This window comes from Nyctereutes procyonoides, unplaced genomic scaffold (genome assembly GCF_905146905.1).
Source record: "Nyctereutes procyonoides isolate TBG_1078 unplaced genomic scaffold, NYPRO_anot_genome, whole genome shotgun sequence".
Lineage (NCBI taxonomy): Eukaryota > Metazoa > Chordata > Mammalia > Carnivora > Canidae > Nyctereutes > Nyctereutes procyonoides.
In genome coordinates this window covers 41,023,090-41,047,351 of record NW_026575131.1, presented here as the reverse complement: position 1 = coordinate 41,047,351, position 24,262 = coordinate 41,023,090, and the positions used below count along the sequence as shown (strand labels likewise).

Genomic DNA, 24,262 nt, shown 5'->3' with positions numbered 1-24,262 from the left:
TAAGCATTTGACTCTTGATTTTAGCTCAGGGTCATGAGACTGGATTCTGTGTTGGGCGTGGATCCTGCCTGGGATTCTCGCTCTCCCTCCCTCAAAAAAAAGTTCACACTAGCATTATTCATAATAGCTAAAAAGTGGAAACAACCCACCTATGAAAGGATAAACTAAATATGGTATATTCCCATACAATGAGTATTATTCATCCACAAAAAGGAATGAAGTACTGGGGTGCCTGAGTGGCTCAGTCAGTTCAGCCTCCCAACTCTTCTCAGGGTCATGAGATTGAGCTCCACACTGGTCTCTGTGCTTAGTGGGGAGTCTGCTTGAGATTCTCTCTCTCTCCCTCTACCCCTACCCCTCCCTGCATGAAAGTGTTCCCTCTCTCTCTCAAATAAATCTTCAGAAAAAAAAATGACGTATTGATACAGACTACAACATGGACAAACTTTGGAAACATGCCAATGAAAAAATCCAGATACAAAAGGCTATATACGGAGCTCCTGGGAGGCTCAATGGTTGAGCATCTGCCTTTGGCTCAGGTCATGATACTGGGGTCCTAGGATCAAGTCCCACATCAGGCTCTGCACAGAGAGTCTGCTTTTCCCTCTGCCTGTGTCTCTGCCTCTCTGTCTCTCATGAATAAATAAAATCTTTAAAAAAAAAAGGCTATATATTATATGATTCAATTTATAGGATATGCCCAGAATGGGCAAATCCAGCGACAGAAATTAGAGCTGTGGTTGACAGAGATTGGGGGCGGGGGGTGGAAGTGACTGCTAATGGGTTTGGGATATCTTTTGGGAATGATGCAAATGTTCTGGAATTATATAGTGGTAATGATTACACAATGCTTTGAATACACAAAGCCCAAAATGACTTCTATACTCTATACTTCTACACTTTAAAATGGTATATTTGGAGATCCCTGGGTGGTGCAGCGGTTTGGCACCTGCCTTTGGCCCAGGGCGCGATCCTGGAGACCCGGGATCGAATCCCACGTCGGGCTCCCGACGCATGGAGCCTGCTTCTCCCTCTGCCTATGTCTCTGCCTCTCTCTCTCTCTCTGTGTGTGTGTGACTATCATAAATAAATAAAAATTTTAAATAAATAAATAAATAAATAAATAAATAAATAAATAAATAAAATGGTAAGCTTTATGGTATGTTATTTAACTTAATCTTTTTAATATGGAATAACATATGCCCAAAGATATATATTGGTGAAAATACCAAAGAGGAATACTTGACCAGACTAAGAAAAATATCAAAAAGGTTTTCTAAAGCTGATACCTGACTTGATACAAAGGAAAAACGTCTGCAAGTCGGTCTTACTCTCCACCCTCTCCCTTTCCCCACTCTTCCCTAAACTCAGAAATCACTTACCTATAAAAAAGAGAGAAAGAGAGAGATAGAGAAAGAGAGAGGAAAAAAGGAAAGAAAATACTTATCATCACCCAAAGGAATATTTGCATCCTAATACAAATTATTTCAAAGAAAATATGTTCTACATATAACATGATGATTAAAGGCTCTCTGGAATACTCCTAGTGTACTTCTATTCCTCACAGAGAAAATGGGTTAACCCAAATGAACATCTGATCAAGAATTTCAGATAGTTAAAAAAAAAAAAAAAGGAATCTCAATTTAACAAAAACTGAGCTCAGAGAGGGGAGTCACTTTAGGAAGCAACATTTTTCTTAAGCGGCTCTAACTTCCATTCCCACTGACCACTATCCTCAGTCTCCCCTAAATTTTTCATTCCATAAATTATATTCCCAAAAAGCTTTAAGTTTTTCCACAACAGGGATCCCTGGGTGGCGCAGCGGTTTGGCGCCTGCCTTTGGCCCAGGGCGTGATCCTGGAGACCCAGGATCGAATCCCACATCGGGCTCCCGGTGCATGGAGCCTGCTTCTCCCTCTGCCTATGTCTCTGCCTCTCTCTCTCTCTCTCTCTGTGACTATCATAAATAAATAAAAATTAAAAAAAAAAAAGTTTTTCCACAACAGTTTCAACACGTATGAGTGGAGAGATAATGAAATAGAAGGCATTTTACATGTGAATAAGTCAGAACTTATACTTTTCATAATAATTATATAACTTAACTTCAATCAATAATCAATAACTACCATTAGAAAGAACTAGCTGAGGGGCACTGGGTAGCTCAGTCAGTTAAGCATTCAACTCTTGATTTTGGCTCAGGTCATGATCTCAAGGTCGTAAGATTGAGCCCCACTTCAGCTCCACACTCAGCAATCTCCCTCTCTCTCTTTCAAATAAATAAATCTTAAAAAAAGAAAGAAAGAAAAGAACAAATGAACTAGCTATGTCTTCAGAGTTTAAGATGTAGAATATTTTAGGGGCACCTGGTTGGCTCAGTTGGTAAAGCATGCAACTCTTTTTTTTTTTTTTTTTTAAGATTTTATTTGAGAGAGAGAAAGAGAAAGAGAGAGAGAGAGAGAGAGAGAGCGCGCACAAGTGCACGCAAGCTCATGAGTGCAGGAGGGGCAGAAGTAGAGGGAGAAAATCTGAAACCAACTCCTAACTGAGCTCAGAGCCTAACCCACCCAGGCTCAATCTCACAACTTGAGATCATGACCTGGCCTGAAATCAAGACTCCAAATGCTGAGATGCCCGGGTGGCTTAATGGTTGAGTGTCTGCCTTCAGCTCAAGACATGATCCTGGGGTCCCAGGATCGAGTCCCACGTCGGACTCCCTGCATGGAGCCTGCTTCTCCCTCTGCCTATGTCTCTGTCTCTCTTTCTGTGTCTCTCAAGAATAAATAAAATCTTTAAAAAAAAAAAAAAAGTCTGATGCTTAACTGAGCTCTTTACCTTGGGGTTGTAAGTTCAAGCCCCACGATTACTTAAAAGAGATTAAGTACTTAAAATACTTAAAAATTAAGTAAAATTACTTAAAAATAAAATCTTGGGATCCCTGGGTGGCGCAGCGGTTTGGCGCCTGCCTTTGGCCCAGGGCGCGATTCTGGAGACCCCGGATCGAATCCCACGTCGGGCTCCCGGTGCATGGAGCCTGCTTCTCCCTCTGCCTGTGTCTCTGCCTCTTTCTCTCTCTCTCTCTCTCTCTCTCTCTCTCTCTCTCTCTCTCTGTGTGTGTGTGACTATCGTAAAATAAATAAATTAAAAATAAAATAAAATCTTAAAAAAAAACAAAGATGTAAAATATATATATATTTTTTTTTAAGATTTTATTTATCCATTCATAGACACACAGAGAGAGGGGGCAGAGACACAGGCAGAGGGAGAAGCAGGCTCCACGCAGGGAGCCCGATGCGGGACTGGATCCCGGGTCTCCAGGATCACACCCCAGGCTGCAGGCGGCGCCAAACCACTGCGCCACGGGGGCTGCCCAGATGTAAAATATTTTAATTGTAATTTTGCACACAACTATAGCAGAAAATCAGAACCAAAATCTTTGGAAATACCAGTCAGAAGTAAGGAGAAAATATTATCTCTAATTACATACTACTAAGATCTGATCTTGGCACTTTCTAGGTGAATATTTTCTTAATCAACTCAAATCAAAATATAGAAAAAAAAACGTATCAAAATTATAGACACAGGAAGGGTAACAAAGGCACAGGATAATAGGAACCAAAAAGCCTCCTCTGGAACAATGGACAGAAACTGGATTTATAGAAAGAAAATAGGAGTGTAAAAAGAGTCCAACACATAGAATCAGAAAATCAACCAATCAAGAATGAAGACTTGGGTTAATCGCAGCTCTAGGGAAAAAGACCTAGAGGGGAGCTTACTGCCAGACAAGTATAAACTAACCCTGAAAGTGGATATGAAAAGAAAGAATTATTTTAAAGCAGTAAGGGTGGAAACTAAGTGGTAAGCTCCCCCAAGGGAAGGGGTCATTTTGAATTCCTTAGTCACTTATTTCCAGGACTAAATACAGTATCTGGATCAGACCATAACTGACAAACTACCGCATCCAGAGGAGATGCCCAACATAGTAAAAGGTTTAGAAAGCACATTTCATAAGAAGTGGCTGGGGGGAAAAACTGTTTAGTCAGGAAAAAACTTAAGTGGGACAAAATAATTCCAGAAAAGGAATTTATCCTTGCTGTCAACCGGTCAAAAGTTTAAAAAAAAAAAAAAATCTAAAGACCAAAAACGTATTTAATTAAAAGGAGCAATCCTACCAAGAAGGGACAAAGGTTGACTTGTTAGTCAAGATACTTGATATGAAGACTGTTTTGCTTAGGATCAAGCACAGCACTGGGAGAATAGGTCATCAAATCTAGCTGCAATCACTCACTTCCTGTTTGGCCAAGGGCAAATGACATCACCTCTCCACTTAAACTGAAAAACAGTAATTTAAAATACCAATATTATAGGAGTATAATTTAAATTTATTAACTGCAAAATGCCTTGGAAATTTATGTGATAATGAAAACTGCATTCTCCTACTTTAACATATACACTAAGGTTGAACAGTTAAATAAATATAAATAACAAGAGCCAAGTTTCTCACAGTCAGAAAAAGAAGTTACAAATAAGCAAGGAAAAGAATGCTAGAAGGAATCTATGGTACTGGACTAGAGTCAGAGAGACCAGTATGACCACATCATATTCATATACTGATAGCTATGGAAATAAACATAGATATGTGTGAACCTGGGTCAGTATACAAACAGGTATTTCCTAGGTCTGCCCTCTAAGACGACCTACAAGCAGTGATATCCCAGTAGCAGTGTACATCCAGTTCATTTAGAAACCAGATCTGAGTTTCTAAATATTTTTCTCCAATAAAAGAAACCAAGGCTCCTTGGAAAAATGATTTTTCTGGGGGCTGGGGCAGGGAAAATACAAGATGAGGCTGGAGCATCTTGCAGCACCAGAAAGTAAGCTAAAAAAAAAAAAAAAAGAAAAGAAAGAAAGAAAGAAAGAAAGAAAGAAAGAAAGAAAGAAAGAAAGAAAGAAAGAAAAAAACAAAAACAAAAAGGAAACATATCAAAAGAACATAAGTGCCAAATGGCCAAAGCCAGAAGAATGTAAGCAATAGGGTACTGTATTGGATTACAACCCAAAGGAAAAAAATAAGTATTCATAAATCCATACAGATACAAATGAATAAATTTGGGGAGGGGCATGTACAAATCTTACTCTCAGAAGAATTCCAAATAATAAATGTAGAAGGAATGAGGGCTATGGAAAATCACTACTACAGTTACACAGCAATTGCCACTGCAGGCAAATTTCATCCATGAATGCTAAAATTAGTGGATGAAATTTAGATCTCTGTAGAGCCTCAGAGAACCTCCCCAAAATATTTATTCATTACTGTGGGTGATTCTAACATAGGCTCCCGGGATACCTGGTGACTCAGTGGTTGAACATCTGCTCAGGTTGTGATTCCGGGATCGGGTCCCACATCAGGTTCCCTGCATGGAGCCTGCTTCTCCCTCTGCCTATGTCTCTGCTTCTTTCTCTGTGTCTCTCATGAATAAATAAAAACCTTAAAAATAATAATAATAATAATAACCTAGGCTCCCAAATTTTTCAATACTGATCCCTTCAGGAGGTAAAGTTTAATTCCCTTCCTCCAGAAATGGGCTTGACTTAGTGACTTATTTCTAGCTTCTAACAAATAAAGGAAATGGAAAAATAATCACTTTAGTGAAACCAGGTAGATATTACCTTGATCAAGTTATCAACGTTAACATCAGTAGTAAGTCACTTTGCTATCAGGTATCCCCTGATATGCAATATGATGTAACAAGAAAGGGCATACCATCTCTATGGTACTCTCCCTCAAAATGCCTAAGTTCAGGGTAATCATGAGAAAATACCAGAAATCCCAATTCAGAAACATTCTGCAAATAACTGCTACTCAAAGGTGTCAAGGAGAGAAAGGCAAGGAGAGACTAAGAAACTTTCACAGATTGTCAGAAACTAGGGAAACAGGACACCTGAATGGAATGTGGCATCCTGGATCAGATCCTGTAACAGAAAAAGGGTTATCACTGGGGAAAAATTAGGGAAAGGAGAGGAAAACTTATAATCTAGTTAAAGTAATCTTTCCTTTTTTTAAAGATTTTATTTATTTATTCATGAGAGAGACAGAGAGACAGAGACACAGGCAGGGGAGAAGCAGGCTCCATGCAGGGAGCCCGATGCGTAACTTGAACCCGGGACTCCAGGATGACGCCCTGGGCCTAAGGCAGGCGCCAAACCGCTGAACCACCCAGGGATCCCCAAGTTAAAATAATCTTAAACTAATATTGATTTCCTAATTTTTTAAAAGATTCTATTTATTTATTCATGAGACACACACAAAGAGAGGCAGAGACATTGGTAGAGGAAGAAGCAGGCTCCCTATGGGTAGGTAGCCCAATGCAAAACTCGATCCCAGGATTGCAGGGCCACAACCTGAGCCAAAGGCAGACACTCCAACCACTGAACCACACCCAGGTGCCCCTGACTTCCTAATTTTAATAAATGTATCATTATATAAGATGTTAACATTAGGAAAATTAGATGAAAATTATATGGAAATTCTGTAATGTCTTTACAATCTTCTGTAAATCTAGAATTATTTGAAAATAAATTATTTTTTAAACTGCCTTCTTGCAAAGTCAGAATGTGAAGAAAAGCAATACATTTAAAAGAAATTTAAATACAGGGATGCCTGGGTGGCTCAGTGGTTGAGCATCTATCTGCCTTTGGCTCAGGGCGTGATCCGGGAATCAAGTCCCCCGTCAGGCTCCCCATGGGGAGTCTGCTTCTCCCTCTGCCTGTGTCTCTGCCTTCTCTCTGTCTCTCATGAATAAATAAATAAAATCTTAAAGCAACAACAACAAAAAAAACCTTTAAATACATGCAAACTGATAAGATAGGTTTTATGGTGAGAAGACTAACTTTTCAGGCTGCCTGGGTGGCTCAGTCTGTTGGGGGTCAGACTGGATCATGATCTCAGGGTCATGAGATAGAGCCTGGCAGAGTCCGCTTGGGATTCTCTCTCTCTCTCTCTCTCCCCGCTCCCTCTGCCCCTTGAAATGCGCAGACTCTGAAATAAAATCTTAAAAAAAAAAAAATTTAACTTTACTACCACGTAAAGAAACACCAAAGTAAGCTGAATTGACTTTTGAACTCAGAATTTAATGACATACAGGGGTGCCTGGGTGGCAGAGTGGGTCAAGCCTCCTCTTCTTCTCTTGGTTTAAGCTCAGGTCAAGATCACAGGGTAATGAGATTGATCCCCAAATCCCTCTGCACTCAGTATAGAGTATGCTTAAAACGTGCTTCTCCCTCTCCCTCTGCCCCACTCCCGGCTCCCTCTCTCTCTCAAAAATAAATTAATTAAACAAAAATTTAAGGGCATACAAAACAATTCCCATCAAGTCTGTATTGAGAGATTAACCCTAGAGAGCTCTAAAAGGGTGATGAATATGATCCCCCATATATGTCAGTTTGCTTTATCCCCTTTCTTGACCGTAATTGTCCTCAACACATTCCTAGCAGTAAATCCACAGGAACCTGGTTCTATTTTTTTTTAATATTTTATTTATTTATTCATGAGAGGCACACATAGAGAAAGAGAGAGAAAGGGAGAGGCAGAAACACAGGCTGAGGGAAAAGCAGGCTCCATGCAGGGAGCCCGACATGGGACTCAATCCCGGGTCTCCAGGATCACACCCCTGGCTGAAGGTGGTGCTAAACCGCTGAGCCACTGGGGCTGCCCCAGGAACCTGGTTCTAAAAGTGCCATTTATAAGAACAAAGTAAAATCAGTGGTATTTACTCAGTATCTTTTTAAAATTGACCAAATCAAATGAACCACCAGATGACTTCCATTAGGTCAAAATGTTCCTCAGATTTTCTTGCTTTTTAAGGAAAAATAAAGCCTACTCATCAACTAACCATGGTTAATATTTTTAAAAAAGGGATCCCTGGGTGGCTCAGCGGTTTCCCGCCTGCCTTTGGCCCAGGGCACGATCCTGGAGTCCCGGGATCGAGTCCCACCTCGGGCTCCCTGCATGGAGCCTGCTTCTATCTTTGCCTGTGTCTCTGCCCCTCTCTCTCTCTCTCTCCATATATATATATATATATCATAAATAAATAAAAATAAATCTTAAAAAAAAAAGAACTAATTCTGACTAAAGCTAAGTCACCTATCTTGATGTGGGTGAGAGGTTCAAACCACACAAGCCCCCCTTCCCACAAGGGAATACTCACTTCGACACACCCACATACACAAACACACACACCCTATAACCAAAATGAAAAACACAAGGCAGTATCATTCCCAGCTCTCAATCCATTTCAAGCAATCTTGGGAAACCTGTCCTACTCTTAAAGCCAGAGTATGTGATTAATTAAAAGTTTTCATATCCTCAAGAAAAATAAAAAATAAAAACAAAGCTAAGCCACCTAGACGTAAAATCCAAGTGCTTCCTTCAGTGTTAGCAAACAATGGAAAATGACTTTGGGACGTCTGGGTGGCTCAGCGGCTGAGCATCTGCCTTCCGCTCAGGGCATGATCCTGAGGTCCTGGAATAGAGTCCTGAGAGGAGCCTGCTTCTCCCTCCACCTATGTTTCTGCCTCTGTCTCTCATAAATAAATAAATAAAATCTTAAAAAAAAGAAAAAAGAAAAAGAAAATGACTTTTTAATATGTAAACTTTCAAATTCGAGAATTTTAACACAGGTAAAAATGTGCTAAGATGACAAATATATGAAAGATGGTTAGGGCAGCCTGGGTGGTTCAGTGGTTTGGCGCCTGCCTTTGGCCCAGGGTGTGATCTTGGAGACCCGGGATCGAGTCCTGCGTCAGGCTCCCTGCATGCTGGAGCCTGCTTCTCCCTCTGCCTGTGTCTCTGCCTCTCTCTGTGTCTCTCAGTAATAAATAAATAAAAGTCTTTAAAAAAAAAAGAGATGATTTAAAAAATTTTGAGATGGAGTGGGAAAATGTTTTTAAAATCCTCCCAGCACTGTCAAACATGAATGTATGCGTTTCTTCGATGGGAAATGGGAGACTCACCAGGATTCAGTAACTTGATGAAAACATTCCCTCAGAACATGCAGAGCCCTTAGTCCCCATTCTATAATCAATTGCCTTTTTTTTATTTTTATTTATTTATGATAGTCACAGAGAGAGAGAGAGAGAGGCAGAGACACAGGCAGAGGTAGAAGCAGGCTCCATGCACCGGGAGCCCGATGTGGGATTCGATCCCGGGTCTCCAGGATCACGCCCTGGGTCAAAGGCAGGCGCCAAACCTCTGCGCCACCCAGGGATCCCATCAATCGCCTTTTTATTACTGATTTGGCTGCCCAGCAACAAAGGCTTACTAGCCAGTGTATAATTAATTCCAATTGTGTACAGGGCACTTTATACTTTCAGTGTCAGTAAACTAGTATCTGGTTTATCAGTCTCTGGTGAGATTACTTTGCATGAATAAATTCTCAAGTGCTTAAATCACCCCTGTGTGAACCAAAAATTTCAGTTTCTGAACTACTTTTGGGGGGGGGTCAGAGAGACCTTGATGTGGATGCCAGTTCTGCCACACAACTATCTGTGTGACCCCTTATTCCTATCAGTCTCAATTTCCCCATCTGTAAACAAATACCTACGACTCGTGCCTGGAAGATGGCAAGTGCTCAAAAGGTGATTAACTCTATTATTTTTAAGCCAAATTGGAGAGGAAGACCACCACTGATGTAGAAGAATTTCATCTGAAAAGGAGAAGTCTGGACCATCAAACCACTTCATTGGAAAGACCCCCTGAAGAGAGATGTCCCATTCCAGAAAGGTGAGAAGAGCAAAGTTAGAAAGTTTCAAGTAAAGTACCTGCTGCACTGTAAGGTTCTCGCTTAGCAACTCCAATGTTGTCTACCAAACACCCAGCCGGTAATAGTTAGAGCATGACAACTGTTCACTCTAAATCCATGTGCTCAGCTTGGATTCAGGACTGATTTATAAAAATAGCTGTTGCTGCTGCTCTTTGAATCTCTTTGAGCTGATGACTGGGCAGTGTTACCCTATAGGCCTAGAGCAGCTGTATTCCCTCACCACACCCATTTCTCTGCCTACCCAGCCGAGCTGACGGCACCCCCCCCCCCAACGCTGCAGTAAACTATTCTCCCTCTTCCTGGGCTGAGTGAGCAAATTACAAGCACAAATATCCCCTGATGCAATGCCACAACCATCCCTGGGAAAGAGCAGAGGCAGTTGCCAAAAGCACAGCAGCAGGGAAACTGGGTGGGAGAGAGAAAGAGAGAGAGAGAGAGAGAGAGAGCAAGAAACACTGCAATGCTATGCAGCCAGGGAGAGCGAACCGAGAGGCCCTGGGGAGCAATAGTGTAACTGAACCAGAGGAGGGAAAGGAGAAAGGGGGTTTCCAGGAGAAAGCTGGGTAACACTAACCTTCCCGAGCAGCACGTTTCACACCCGGGTCTGGGTCCTAAAACACAAACCTAAGCATAATGACTGCCTCTTCCCAAAAGCAGCATATGTATTTACACGTTCCTGGGTGGAAGCAAAAAAAAAAAAAAAAACCAACGTTCCCCCACGAGGTAATTTCACCAAAAAAAAAAAAAAAAAAGAGAGAGAGAGAGAGCTCGGACAACACCCTAGCGGAGAAACCTGGCCCAAGTGCTAAATCACAATCTCAGCTGTGGGTAACGTTCCCAACTGCCCCCTCCAGGTCCCTGTCCCAGTCCTCCCGTCCCCACCCTTGCCGCGACGGCTTCGCCCGCCCTGCCGCAGCCAGACACAACGCCAGTCCCCCAACAGTGCCAGAGGGAACGCTCGCAGGGAGCCCAGGCGGCGGCCCGGTTCTTCGGACCGCCCCTCAGCCCCGCCCGTAACCCCGGACGGGGCCACGCCACTTCACCTCAGCCCCACCTCAACTAACCCCCCCTAAATCTCAGGGAATGACCTTTGAGATCTCCTGCGTCCCCGAGCCCCACCCAGGGCCGCAGACCGCAGACGACCCTCGCTCTGCGGGCGCAGCCCCATCCAGAGCCTGAGGCATGCCGCTCGGCCCCACGCTCCAGACGCCCGAAGCCGCGGTCCTCTCAGCCCGCTTGGCCCCAAGGGCACCCCGGAGAGCGCCCCGAAGCCTGGAAGACCCCGCCCGCAGGCCCCCCGCCCGGCCGCCCCCGCGTCCCCCAGGCCCTCGGCCACCGCCCTTCCCCGCCTCAGGCGGGCCCCGCGGGGTCCCGGGCGGCCGCGGGGCGCGGCTCGGGCAGCCCCCGGGACAGTAGGGAGGCCGCCCCTCCGATCGGGCCCCGCCTGTCGCCGCACCTACCCGCGGCCGCTGCGCCGGAGCCGGAGCCGGAGCCGGAGCCGGAGCCGGAGCCGGAGCCGGAGCCGGAGGGAGCCGGGAGAGGGCCGGGAGGAGCCGGGAGGAGCCGGGAGAAGTCGGGAGGAGCCGGAGCCACCGAGCGAGCCCGTGGGGCGGGGCGCAGGGAGGCAGCCGCTTCCTCGTCGCCCTCTTGAGGGCCGGCGCGAGGGAGGGGCGCCACCGCCGCCTATCCCGCGGGCGCCGCTGCTCGGACCAATGAGCCCGGCGAGGGGGCGGGCGAAGGGCTGCGGCGGGCCAATGGGCGGCGGCCCCGCCGCCTCGACCTCGGCGTGGTAGCGGCGCGAGCGGAGGGCCGTTGGGGGCGAGGTACGCTTGGGGGCTTCAGACTACCGCCTCCCGCCCGCTGGCGCCCGGGCGGCGGGCGGGCAGAGCGACCATGGCCGCGGCTCTGTGGTGGACGTCGCTTCCTTTCAGAACTTGGGTGCCTGAAGCAGGGAGGATGCGAGCGGCCGGGCACACGCGGCCGGCCCGAGCCTCCCGGCCCGCTGGGCCCGCGAGCTCTGTGACGTAACCTGGGCGGGGCGCGGGGCGGGGCCTGGGGCGCGGGCCCCTGGTCGCGGGAAGGAGCCGTGGGGGGGCGGCTGGGCGGCGGCGGTGGGGCCTCTCGGGGCTGCGCTGCCACCGGCCGCAAATGACGTGGCTGGCCCAAGTTGAAATGTGCCGTGGGTGTACAATGCGCGTCGGATTTCTGAGACTTAGTACCAAAAATATGTAAAATAAAATATTCATAGTTTTATATTGGTTATAAACTGGGTAATTGATTACCGTTTTGGACATATTTGGCTACATAAGACCCATTTAAGATAATTTCAGGACCCCTGGGTGGCTTACTGGTTGAGCATCTATTTGCCTTTGGCTCAGGTCGTGATCCCGGGGTCCTGGGATCCAGTCCGGTGTCAGGCTCCCCATAGACAGCGTGCTTCTCCCGCTGCCTGTGTCTCTGCCTCTCTCTCTGTGTGTCTCTTATGAATAAATAAAATCTTTTAAAAATCATAATAATTTCATGTTGTTTTGTTGTTTGCCTTTTAAAATGTGGCCACTAGAAAACTTAAAATTACTATTTGGGTCACGTTATACTTCTGGATAGCAGAGGTCCAGAAAGAAAAGTGATGGCTAATGCCTACTGAGTACTTACTATATTCTAGGAACTCTTTTTTTTTTTATTTATTTATGATAGTCACACACAGAGAGAGAGGCAGAGACACAGGCCGAGGGAGAAGCAGGCTCCATGCACCAGGAGCCCGGCGTGGGACTCGATCCCGGGTCTCCAGGATCGCGCCCTGGGCCAAGGGCAGGCACCAAACCGCTGCGCCACCCAGGGATCCCCTATTCTAGGAACTCTTATAAGTATGTGACACCTAATAACTCATTTAGCTCTCAACAATGCTTTACAATTGGTGTTAATGTTCTCATCCTCATTTTACAGATGAGGAACAAACACAGAATTTGGTGATTGACCTAATGACAGCAAGCCAGTAATCAAGACAGTGGCAATTTAACTCAGGCAACCAGGCTCTGGGGCCAGGTAGTCAACCTCTAGAGCAAGTTGGGTACCAGAAAGAACACTGGATTTAGTTGAAAGCCCTGGACCTTGAGTCCCTTTGTACAAATCTGGAAACTGCTACTTACAAGTTATGTGAGCTTGTGGGAGATACTTAATATATGTACCTCAGTTTCCTCAACTGTAAAATGGAAATAGTGGGACCTACTTTATTAGGGTTGCTAGGCGGATCGCATGTGTTGATATATATCAAGGGCTTAAATCGGTGCCTAGCACTTAGCAAGTATTTACAGAGTACTACTCATAATGACTATGAAGGAGTGTTTATAGCCTATACAAATATAAAGGAATGAAGAGTAGAAGGGTAAGTGGAAAAGTCATAGTATTATGAATTTGGAACCCTGGAAAGAAATTTAGTCTCATCACAGGGAACTGAAATGACCAATCTAGGTCATAGACCAATTCATGAGGCAGGTGTTGTGGGACCAAACTCAAAGCTTCTCTGCTCTCTCACACCCAGACTCCAAAGCAGGAGAACTACCACCGCAAGCCTGAATTCATTCATCCAACAGACACTGTATAAGTACTAGCACATCAGGAAGGGCTACATGGTGTGGGTCAGTTATAAAAAAATAGATAAAATAGGCTTCCTGTCCTAGTGAAATTAGTGTTACTTCACACCAAAGCCCACAGATGTTTGTCCAGGCATGAACTTAACTGTTATAAAGGAAACACAGGTGGATGCTAAAAAGTTACTCTGATCCTATCTGCTGCCTTAGAGTAATCAGCCCCACTGCGTGTCCCAGGCTTCAAGAGTGGAATTAGCTTTGAGCTCCTTAGAAGTCAGTTGGCTAGGGGTGGGTGCCTGGGCAGGTCAGTTGGTTAGGTGTCTGCCTTCCACGTGATCCCAGGGTCCTGGGATTGAGCCCTACATCGGGCTCCCTGCTCAGCCAGGAGTCTACTTCCCCCTTTCTCTCTGTCCCTCCCCCTGCTTGTGCTCTCTTACTCTCTCTCAAAAAATACATAAAATATTTTTTTTAAAAAAAAGTCATATGGCAAAAAAAATTCAAAAGTGTTGGAATCAAAAAAAAAAGTGTTGGAATCTTTATTCTTTTTTTTTAAAGACTTTATTTTCTGCACACGTGCACACCTGAGACACAGAATGAGCAGGGAGAGGAGCAGAGAAAGAAGCAGACTCCCCTTCTCCAGGGCATACCCATCCTCTTGCACCCCTTCTATGCCTCTTCATTACAGCACTGACCATATATGTGGAATTATTCCTGTAAACATGGATCTACCCTAATAGATTGTTTCTCAAAGTATGGTTCATTCTGTTTCCCACCTCCAGTGGGAGAGAACATTCCCTCTATTGCAGAGTACCCAAGATGAAAAACATAGAACCTTAGCAAAAGAGTTGGAAGGGATCTTAGCAAACATCGAGTCTTATGTCTAAGGATACATTCTCAAGGCTCTACAAGTTCACAGTAAGGTATTTTAGGGTTATCTAATATATTTATTATCCATGAAAAGTATGCTTTATATTTATTCATCCAAATTTGACCAAAATGTTGGCCAGGACACAGACATGAGCAGAACCCAATGGCTTACCATAGAGACTGCCCTACAGTTTTAACATAAACGTCTTTAGTGACTTTCCATTGCATTAAAATCCTGAAAATGATTTTCAAGACCCTGTGCAATGATGCTGTCTCTCTGGCTCACCTCCTCATCTGCCTTATATCTCACTATGCGCAACATCATCTGCCTTCCTTGTTTCTTCAACTTTCTCTTCTCAGGACCTTCCTCATGCCATTTCCCCTGCCTATCCTAATTTGTAGGTAATTCGATTTTCTGCATAGAAAATTGGGGGAGAGGGGATCCCTGGGTGGCGCAGCGGTTTGGCGCCTGCCTTTGGCCCAGGGCGCGATCCTGGAGACCCGGGATCGAGTCCCACATCGGGCTCCCGGTGCATGGAGCCTGCTTCTCCCTCTGCCTGTGTCTCTGCCTCTCTCTCTCTCTCTGTGTGACTATCATAAATAAATAAAAATTAAAAAAAAAAGTTTTAAAAAAAAAAAGAAAATTGGGGGAGAGCTACATACTATTACAATTAATAAGAGTTCAGCAAGGTTATTGCATATAAAGGTAACATACAAGAAGTAATAGCATTTCTATATACCAGTAATCATTTGCAAAATGTGATAGGAAAAAAATAAAATTGATATAATGCCTAGGAATTAATCTAACAATAGGGTTCTTTTTTTTTTTTTTTTTTTTTTAAAACTTTTATTTATTTATGATAGTCACACACACACACACACAGAGAGAGAGAGAGAGAGAGGCAGAGACACAGGCAGAGGGAGAAGCAGGCTCCATGCACCGGGAGCCCGACGTGGGATTCGATCCCGGGTCTCCAGGATCGCGCCCTGGGCCAAAGGCAGGCGCCAAACCGCTGCGCCACCCAGGGATCCCCTAACAATAGGGTTCTAAGACATATATAGAAAAATGTTATAAAAATGTTATTTATTTTTAGTTTTTTGTTTTGTTTTCAAGAAAGAGAAAGAGCACAGAGGAGAGGAGCAGAGGGAGAGGAAGAGAATCCTAAGCGGGCTCCACACCCAGCACAGAACCTGATTCAGGGCTTGATCTTAGGACCTTGAGATCATGACCTGAGCTAAGATCAAGAATTGGACATTTAGGGATCCCTGGGTGGCGCAGCGGTTTGGCGCCTGCCTTTGGCCCAGGGCGCGATTCTGGAGACCCCAGATCGAGTCCCACGTCGGGCTCCCGGTGCGTGGAGCCTGCTTCTCCCTCTGCCTATGTCTCTGCCTCTTTCTCTCTCTCTCTCTCTCTCTCTCTGTGTGACTATCATAAAAAAAAAAAAATTAAAAAAAAAAAGAATTGGACATTTAGGGACACTTGGGTGGCTCAGTGGTTGAGTGTCTGCCTTTGGCTCAGGGTGTGATCCCAAGGTCCTGGGATCGAGTCCCACATCGGGCTCCCTGCAAGAAGCCTGCTTCTCCTCCCTCTTCCTATGTCTCTGCCTCTCTCTGTGTGTCTCTCATGAATTAATAAATAAAATCTTAAAAAAAATTTCACACTTAACTGACTGAACTACCCAGGCACTCCAAAACTTGACACCTTTTAGAAGAAAATATGTTTATGGAGATACCTTCATGCTCTCAAGGTAGGAATTTCTGGCTGAAATTTCCTGATACCAACACTTGTCAGGTAAATACACAACTTTTACATACCAGTTATTGTCATAATTTATGACATTTATGTTAGAATTCCATGGAGAGAGGGAAATAAAACTACATGGATTAGGATTTGAATAGAATAAGGTCATAGAAGTAAGAGCCAGAAGGGTCTTTTGGGGTCATTTAGCCCAAAACTTTTTCAAGTGAGGCAACTGAGACATGTTGAAGACCCACAGAGAAGTGGCAAAATCCAGACTTGAACCTACTTTCTGATTTTCAGGGAGGAGTTTGTTGCACTCACCACTCCTTTATCTGTAAAATGCTGTAGCATAGGAGTGCCTGACTGACTCAGTCAGAGGAGCATGGGACTCTTGATCTCAGGGTTATAAGTTCAAGCCCCATGTGGGGTGTAGAGATTACTTTTAAAAATAAAATAGGGGGCAGCCCCGGTGGCGCAACAGTTTGGCACTGCCTGCAGCCTGGGGTGTGATCCTGGAGACCCGGGATCAAGTCCCACATCAGGCTCTCCGCATAGAGCCTGCTTCTCCCTCTGTCTGTGTCTCTGCCCCTCTCTCTGTGCCTATGAATAAATAAATAAAATCTTTAAAAAAAAATAAATAAAATAGGGATGCCTGGGTGGCTCAGCGGTTAAGTGTCTGCCTTTGGCTCAGGGCCTGATCCTGGAGACCCGGGATCGAGTCCCATGTCGCACTCCCTGCATGGAGCCTGCTTCTCCCTCTACCTGTATCTCTGCCTCTCTCCTTCTGTGTCTCTCATGAATAAATAAATTTTTTTTAAAAAAATAAAATCTTAAATAAATAAAATGATGTAGCATAGTGATACAGCATGGACTAAACATTATGAACTAAAAGCTCAAAAGCTACCTCCTACTTACTTACCCATCCTGATGCCTTTGCAATTAGGATAGCTATGTGCCTCATTGGTTGGAGCTTTTAGGTAAGTCTATAAAAAGACACACTCAGGGGCTTCTGGGTGGCTCAGTTGGTTGAGTGGCCAAATCTTTATCCAGCTCAGGTCTTGATCTCAGGGTTGGGAGCTTAACCCTACATTGGGCTCCATGCTGGGAGTGGAGCCTACTTAAAAAAAAAAAAAAAAAGACAAACTCAGCTACCTGGAATACAGGCACACTGCCTAGAGGTGATACAGCTATTTTATCACAGTAAGGACAAAAGCCATGGGCTGAGAGTGAGGAGTAGGAAGACAGGAGGAGACTGGGTCCTTAGGATCCTTCAGCAGCTACACTGTCCCCCTCTGAACATCCTATAAAAGTGAGTAAAGTAACCCCTATCTCTTAAGCCATCATTAGTCAATAAATCTCCATTGGTGTAAGCCACCATTAGTCTCTCTTATTTGCTGCCATATGCAATCTGACCTGGCACATGGAGTAAAAGCCCTGGACTATAAATCAAGAAACCCCATTATAGTCCCAGCTCTGCCAGAAACAAGCTGTGTGGCCTTGGGCAAGCCATTTCCCATCTCTGAGCCTTAGGTTCCTCATCTGCATCAGCGGAAGTAGAACATGTGATGATCTTTTCACCCTCACTTTCACAGTGCTTTCATTCACTGTGCATGCTACTTAATATGCAATGTGGGACTTCCTTTCCCTGGAAATAAGACTACTTCTTTCAAGGTTCACTAAGCGTTTCCTTGTTCCTATAACTGCAGGACTAGTTACAAAGACCTGTCCCCTTCAAGTGGATGTGATGAAATACACACTTTGGGGGCATTCCCTGTACACAAATCCCCCTCATTGGATCCTTATTCCCTCTTCCTTTGGTTAGTTTCATTCATGCATTCCTAGAGGGAGCTCACAGGGGGTTCAGCTCTCAAAGTAACTGAGCACTGTGCCCACCTCTGCCCTAAACTTACTACCTAAAATCTCCTCTTGGGGCCTCAGACTCATGGTTTGTTAAATAAGAAAGTTGCAGACCCTCAACGGGCACTTCAAGCCCCGAATTCGGAGACTAAATTACACCTTCTCAATTTCATCTCACTTTGGGATAGTGCTTCCCCAGTTGCTAAGTGTTTTTGCTATCTGGTGTTGTAGGTTAGTCTTTCTAGAACTCTAAGATAAGGAGGGCTTTTATCATCCATATTTTGAAGTTAAGGAAATAGATAAAGGGATGTGGAGTGATATGCCCAAGATCACACAATTAGTAAGCGGTAGATCTGGAACTAAAAACCACAATATTTGATTCCTTCCTCGGTACTCTTTCCATTACACTATGATTTTTTTTTTCTCTTTTCCTTTTCTCTCCAGGATCCACTTCCTGGCTACAAATCACAACTGCTCTTAGCTGTAACCCCAAGATTGCTCACGGTAATGCCCTCAGCTGTAGGCACTTGGCAGTCTCCCCAGATATTTGAGTTTCCCTCAATCCTTCTTCCATCTACTGTCCTGATTCCAATAAAACCCCTGGTTTCGGGATCCCTGGGTGGCGCTGCGGTTTGGCGCCTGCCTTTGGCCCAGGGCACGATACTGGAGACCCGGGATCGAATCCCACGTCGGGCTCCCGGTGCATGGAGCCTGTTTCTCCCTCTGCCTGTGTCTCTGCCTCTCTCTCTCTATCTGTGTGACTATCATAAAAAAAAAAAAAAAAAAAAAAAACCTGGTTTCTTCCCAATTCTGACTCCAAGTATCCCATCCCATCTAAGGCTCCACTGGATACATCAATGTCTTAAACCATGGGCTGGCCCTATGCAAGCCAATGTACTTGAGGCAATTCTCATTTTGGTTTTGTTCTTCTTCACCTCACTCTTCACTCCATCCAACCTCTAATTCATCATCTGAAATCCCTAAAGAGATGGGACATGGTCAAAGAAGATGGGAACTAAGAGGTCTTTTGAGATTTTCCAGTCCAAAGGCCAAGCAGGAATTGTAAATGATGAAGCTGATCGGTTATAATATAAAAGGGGAGATAGTTGCCTGGGTGACTCAGTCAATTGAATATCAGACTTTCAGTTTTGGCTCAGGTCATGATCTTATGGATCATGGAAAGAAGCCCCACACTGGGCTCCGAGCTCAATGTGGAATCTGCTTGGAGATTCTCTCTCCCTCTCTCTCTGCCCCTACCCCCTCTCACACACATACTCTCTCTCTCAAATAAATAAATAAATCCTTAAAAAAAAAAAAAAAAGAGTGGGTTGGGGACTGTGGGGAGCAGCAGAGCACATACTCCAACTCTAGTCAATTACTACCAGTTGCTGGAAATGTGTATCCCTTATGGTCAGAAAAGATGGAGCCAAATTTTTATGTGCAGTATTCTGGTTGCTGACTGTCAGAAATTAATTAAACATTTTTTGAAATACCCCGTAGAGGTATCTGGGTGGCTTAATCGATTAAACGTCTGAATTTGGCTCAGGTCGTGATCTCAAGGTCTCTGGATCGAGCCCTGCGTCAGGCTCCTGGCTCAGCCAGGAGTCTGCTTCTCCCTCTCCCTCTACTCCTCCCCGTACTTGTCCCCCCCCCCTTCTGTTAAATAAAATAAAATAAACAAACAAATAAACATGTAGGACAAATATATTTGTGGACTGGTAGCTCTGGGGTTACCAATTTGCAGCCTCTGCTGTGGTCCAAAGCCATCACCCCATGGATAAGGAGGCTGACATCATGCAGCAGATCAGCAGGAGAGAGGGAGGCAGAACCTAGATCTCAGACCTACTCAGAGTTCACCATCCTCACTCACAAGCCGAAAGGCAACTCTGGCTGATTTAACAAGCCACTAGTAAGAGCCTGTTCTGGGAAAGATGTTCTGACTGGAAACAATGATGAAAGGATTCTTTTAGAAGATGCCTGCTTTAGCTCCTTGGCAGTTTTTCACTTAGCTTGGGATCACACATTTGGCAGGTTGGGACAAACTATCATACTTAGGAAAGAGATGCTCACATCCATGGAGTTCTTGTGGGCACAGTCCACACTGACTGAGTTAGGATTCCAGGGATTTTGCAGGGGAGCATTTTGTAAACTTTTTGTTTGGAAATAATTTCAAACTTATTGAAAGGTTGCAAGGATAAAGCACCCCTACATGGTGACTTTTAACCTCTAAATACTTCAATGTGTGTATTCCTAATAATAAAGATCCATCTTGGCGCTCTTGGGTGGCTCAGTGATTGAGCCTCAACTTTTGGTTCAGGTCCTGATCCCAGGGTCCTAAGATCCAGTCGCATTGGGCTTCCTGCAGGGAGCCTGTTTCTCCCTCTGCCTAAGTCTCTGCCTCTTCCTCTCTCTCCTGTCTCTCATGAAATAATAAGTAAATAAATAAATATGTCTTATAACCACAATACACTCAATAAATTTATTTATTTATTTATTTTAGATTTTATTTATTAATCATGAGAGACATAGAGAGAGAGGAAGAGACACAGGCACAGGGAGAAGCAGGCTTCATGCAGGGAGCCCAATGCGGGACTCAATCCCAGGACTCTGGGATCATGCCCTGAGCCAAAGGCAGACACTCCACCACTGAACCACCTAGGCATCCCTCAACTTCAATAAATTTAATTTAACTCAGGAGTTTGATCTAATCTACCATCATATTCCAATTTTGTCACTTGATTCAGTAATGTCCCTGTTTTTTTTTTTCTCCTCCAGAGTAAGATCCAGTGTAGGATCGAATATCACATCACATTCAGCTGTTGTGGCTCTTTTGTTCCCATTAATGTGGAACATTTTCACAGCCTTTGCATATGTATGTGTGTATGTTTTATGACATTAACACTTTTGAAGAATACAGATCTCTATTTTTTTTAGAATGTATCCCATTTGGGTGTCTGATGTTTTCTCATGGTTAGATTCAGGTTATGCATCTCAGTCTGCAGTACTGCAGAAGTGATGGCATGTCCTTTTCATGGCATCACATCAGGAGGCATGGAGTGTCCAGCTGCCCCTCACTAGTGATGTCAATTTTATTTTTTTTTATAAAGATTTTTTTAATTTTTTATTTATTTATGATAGTCACACACACAGAGAGAGAGAGAGGCAGAGACACAGGCAGAGGGAGAAGCAGGCTCCATGCACCGGGAGCCCGACGTGGGATTTGATCCAGGGTCTCCAGGATCACGCCCTAGGCCAAAGGCAGGCGCCAAACCGCTGCGCCACCCAGGGATCCCGTGATGTCAATTTTAGTCGAGTCATGATGTTTTCTGATTTCTCCAGTGTAGTGTTACTATATTTTCCCCTTGAAACTAATAAGCAATCTGTAGAGAGATGCTTTAAACAAGCTTACACCATGCATCTTGTCAAAATTATCTCCTATAGGGCAGTCCCGGTGGCTCAGCAGTTTAGCGCTGCCTTCAGCCGTGGGTGTGATCCTGGAGACCTGGGATGGAGTCCCACGTCGAGCTCCCTGCAAGGAGCCTGCTTCTCCCTCCCTCTGCTTCTCCTCTGCCTCTCCCTGTCTCTGCCTCTCTCTCTCTCTCTCATGAATAAATAAATAAAATATTTTTTTTAATTATCTCCTAAAAAAAATTATCTCCTAGATTTCACATCCATTCGTGAGTCTTGCCTAAAGCAGTGTCCACTGTGATGGTTGCACACTTGTCTGTCCACATTTACCTGTTGACACACAGCATTTTGAGGTAAACTATGCGCCTCCCATCTGGAGGGGTGCTGTTTGGGCCTCTGTGAAAGCATGGGAGATGGAGAGTTCTACCAGAAAATGTATTCTTGACTAAAGGGAATAGAGGGAAGAGAGAGAGCCTACTTTGCATAGTCATTGAGAGTAGATAAAGGGTGCACTGTGACTATCACCCCAAAGGTTTCAGCTAAAGGAGCTGAGACCTTCAGAGAAGTAAAGCAGCATAGTGGAAGATGCTTCACACAATGTCACTTACAAATTCTGTCTCTTCCCCTTCATCATGACCTCCAACAGCTCACCTGGACTCTGTTGGCCTGTTTCCTAACTTGTAATATGGGATAATTCTTAGCTCAGAGGCTCATTGGAAGATTAAAAGAAACAATGATCCTATGTTACTGGGCCCACAATGTGTTAAATGGGAGGTGCATATCATATGGAATACGGGAAAATTATGTTGTGCATGAATTATGTTTCATTTCAACAAATGTCTATGGAGAACCTACCATGTACAAAGGCATTGTGCTTGGAGCTAGAGACTAAGTAAATCAGTCCTCAAGAAGCTCACAATCCAGGGATCCCTGGGTGGCGCAGCGGTTTGGCGCCTGCCTTTGGCCCAAGGCGCGATCCTGGAGACCTGGGATCAAATCCCACGTCAGGCTCCCGGTACATGGAGCCTGCTTCTCCCTCTGCCTGTGTCTCTGCCTCTCTCTCTCTCTCTCTCTGTGTGACTATCATAAATAAATAAAAAAATTTAAAAAAAATTTAAAAAAAAAAAAAAGAAGCTCACAATCCAGAGAAAGAAAAAGATAAACTTAATTCCACCTCTGGGTATTAAGCCAAGAAAATTAAAACGTACATCTACATAGATTTGTTCAAGAATGTTCACAGCAAAAATATTCTTTTTTTTTAACTGTAGTTGACAATGGGTAACTATATTCTTAATAGCTCCAAACAGGAAACAGCCCAGACATCTATCAACAGGTGAATAGATAAATGAAAATTTTAGTATATCCATACAATAGAATACTACTCAGCAACAAAAAGGAACAGACAATTGCTTTTATGTAACAGTGAGTTTCAAAAACATGCTGAGTGAAAGAAGCCTTACGTAAGAGTAGTAAGAGTACACACTATGTGATTTCATTTATATGAAGTTCTAAAACAGGAAAAACCATCAGAAGAGTGGTTGACTGGGGTGGAGGCAGGATGGAGGTTGCTAGGGAACTATCTGAGTGATGATAATATTCTATATTATATTCTAGAATATATATTCTAGAATATAATTCTATATTCTCTTCTATTCTATATTCTATATAGAATAGAATTCTATATTCTAGAATATAGAATATTCTATATTCTATAATAACATATATTCTATATGTTATTAGAGGTTGGATTATACAGATGTATGCACTTGTCCAAATTCAGCAAATATACACTTAAAATTTGTGTATTTCATTGTATTTGAATTTCATGTCCAAATAGAAAAGAACTGTTGGAGTACCTGGGTAGCTCAGTGAGCTAAGCATCCAACTCTTGATTTTGGCTCAGGTCATCATCTCAGGGTCATGAGACTGAGCCCAGCCTGTGGCTTTGCCCTTGGTATGGAGTCTTCTTGGGATTCTCTCCCTTTGTCCCTGTCCCTGCCCCTGCCCCTGCCCTTGCACGCTGCTCTCTCTCTCACTCTCTCTCAAGTAAATAAGTAAATAAAATATTTTTTAAAAAATAGAAAAAAACTGGGGCACCTGGGTGGCTCAGAGGTTGAGGGTCTGCCTTTGGCTCAGGGCATGATCCTGGAGCCCCAGGATCAAGTCCCACATCAGGATCCTTGTATAGTGCCTTCTCTCTCTGCCTGTGTCTCTGTTTCTCTCTCTGTCTCTCATGAAAAAATAAATAAAATCTTAAAAAAAAAAACTGGGCAGCCCCGGTGGCTCAGTGGTTTAGCGCCGTCTTCAGCCCAGGGTGTGATCCTGGAGACCTGGGATCGAGTCCCGCATCGGGCTCCCTGCATGGAGCCTGCTTCTCCCTCTGCCTGTGTCTCTGCCTCTCTCCCTGTGTGTCTTTCATGAATAAATAAATAAAATAAAATCTTTAAAAAAAACTGTAAAAGAGATTGATTAATTGTATATATCTAGAAGTTTTTAAAGAGTAGTGTACTGATGTCTACAATTTATTGTGACATGTATCAAAAAATATGGATTAATAATAAATGAATAGCAGCACGGAAAGATGAATAGATACATAATAAAAATAAGCTTGATAAAGTGTTAACAGTAGATACAAGATGCTAGAGAAGTGGGTGTTAACCATAAAATTCTTTCAACTTTGCTGTACATTTGAACTGTTTCACAATAAAATGTCAGGGGTGATGAGATAATGCTGTATAAGTCAGACTTTGATAAATGGTATAGTAGAAAAATTGTTTCTGCTGGGGATGGATGGTAACGGGTCAAGGACAGTCTCCTAGAGAAGAGTTCCAGGAAATGAGCCCAATAGAGAAGAGTTTAAAGGCAGAGGAAGGAAAGGGGGGAAGAGGCATGCCAGTGGGAAAAAGATGGCAGTGGGAAAATGCAAGGTCCCTCCAGGAAGCTGTAAGCAGCAGGAGGGATTTTGAGGGCAGAGTGGCAGAAGA

The 24,262-nt window shown here is 44.0% G+C and overlaps 1 protein-coding gene across 18 annotated transcripts in view; it reads right to left on the bottom strand.

Annotated features, from left to right (window-relative positions):
• Window positions 1-11,829, bottom strand: part of MAP4 (microtubule associated protein 4) — a 192,222-nt gene extending 180,393 nt beyond the window's left edge. For 4 of the 18 annotated variants that reach the window (XM_055344035.1, XM_055344039.1, XM_055344042.1 and 1 more), the window contains exon 1: window positions 11,279-11,827. The gene's annotated coding sequence lies outside the window, so the exon portion shown is untranslated. Of the gene's footprint in view, window positions 1-9,816; window positions 9,883-11,278 lie in introns of those variants that run through there. The other 14 variants (XM_055344041.1, XM_055344045.1, XM_055344046.1 and 11 more) reach the window with 12 other exon arrangements.
• Between the last annotated feature and the right edge of the window lie 12,433 nt (window positions 11,830-24,262).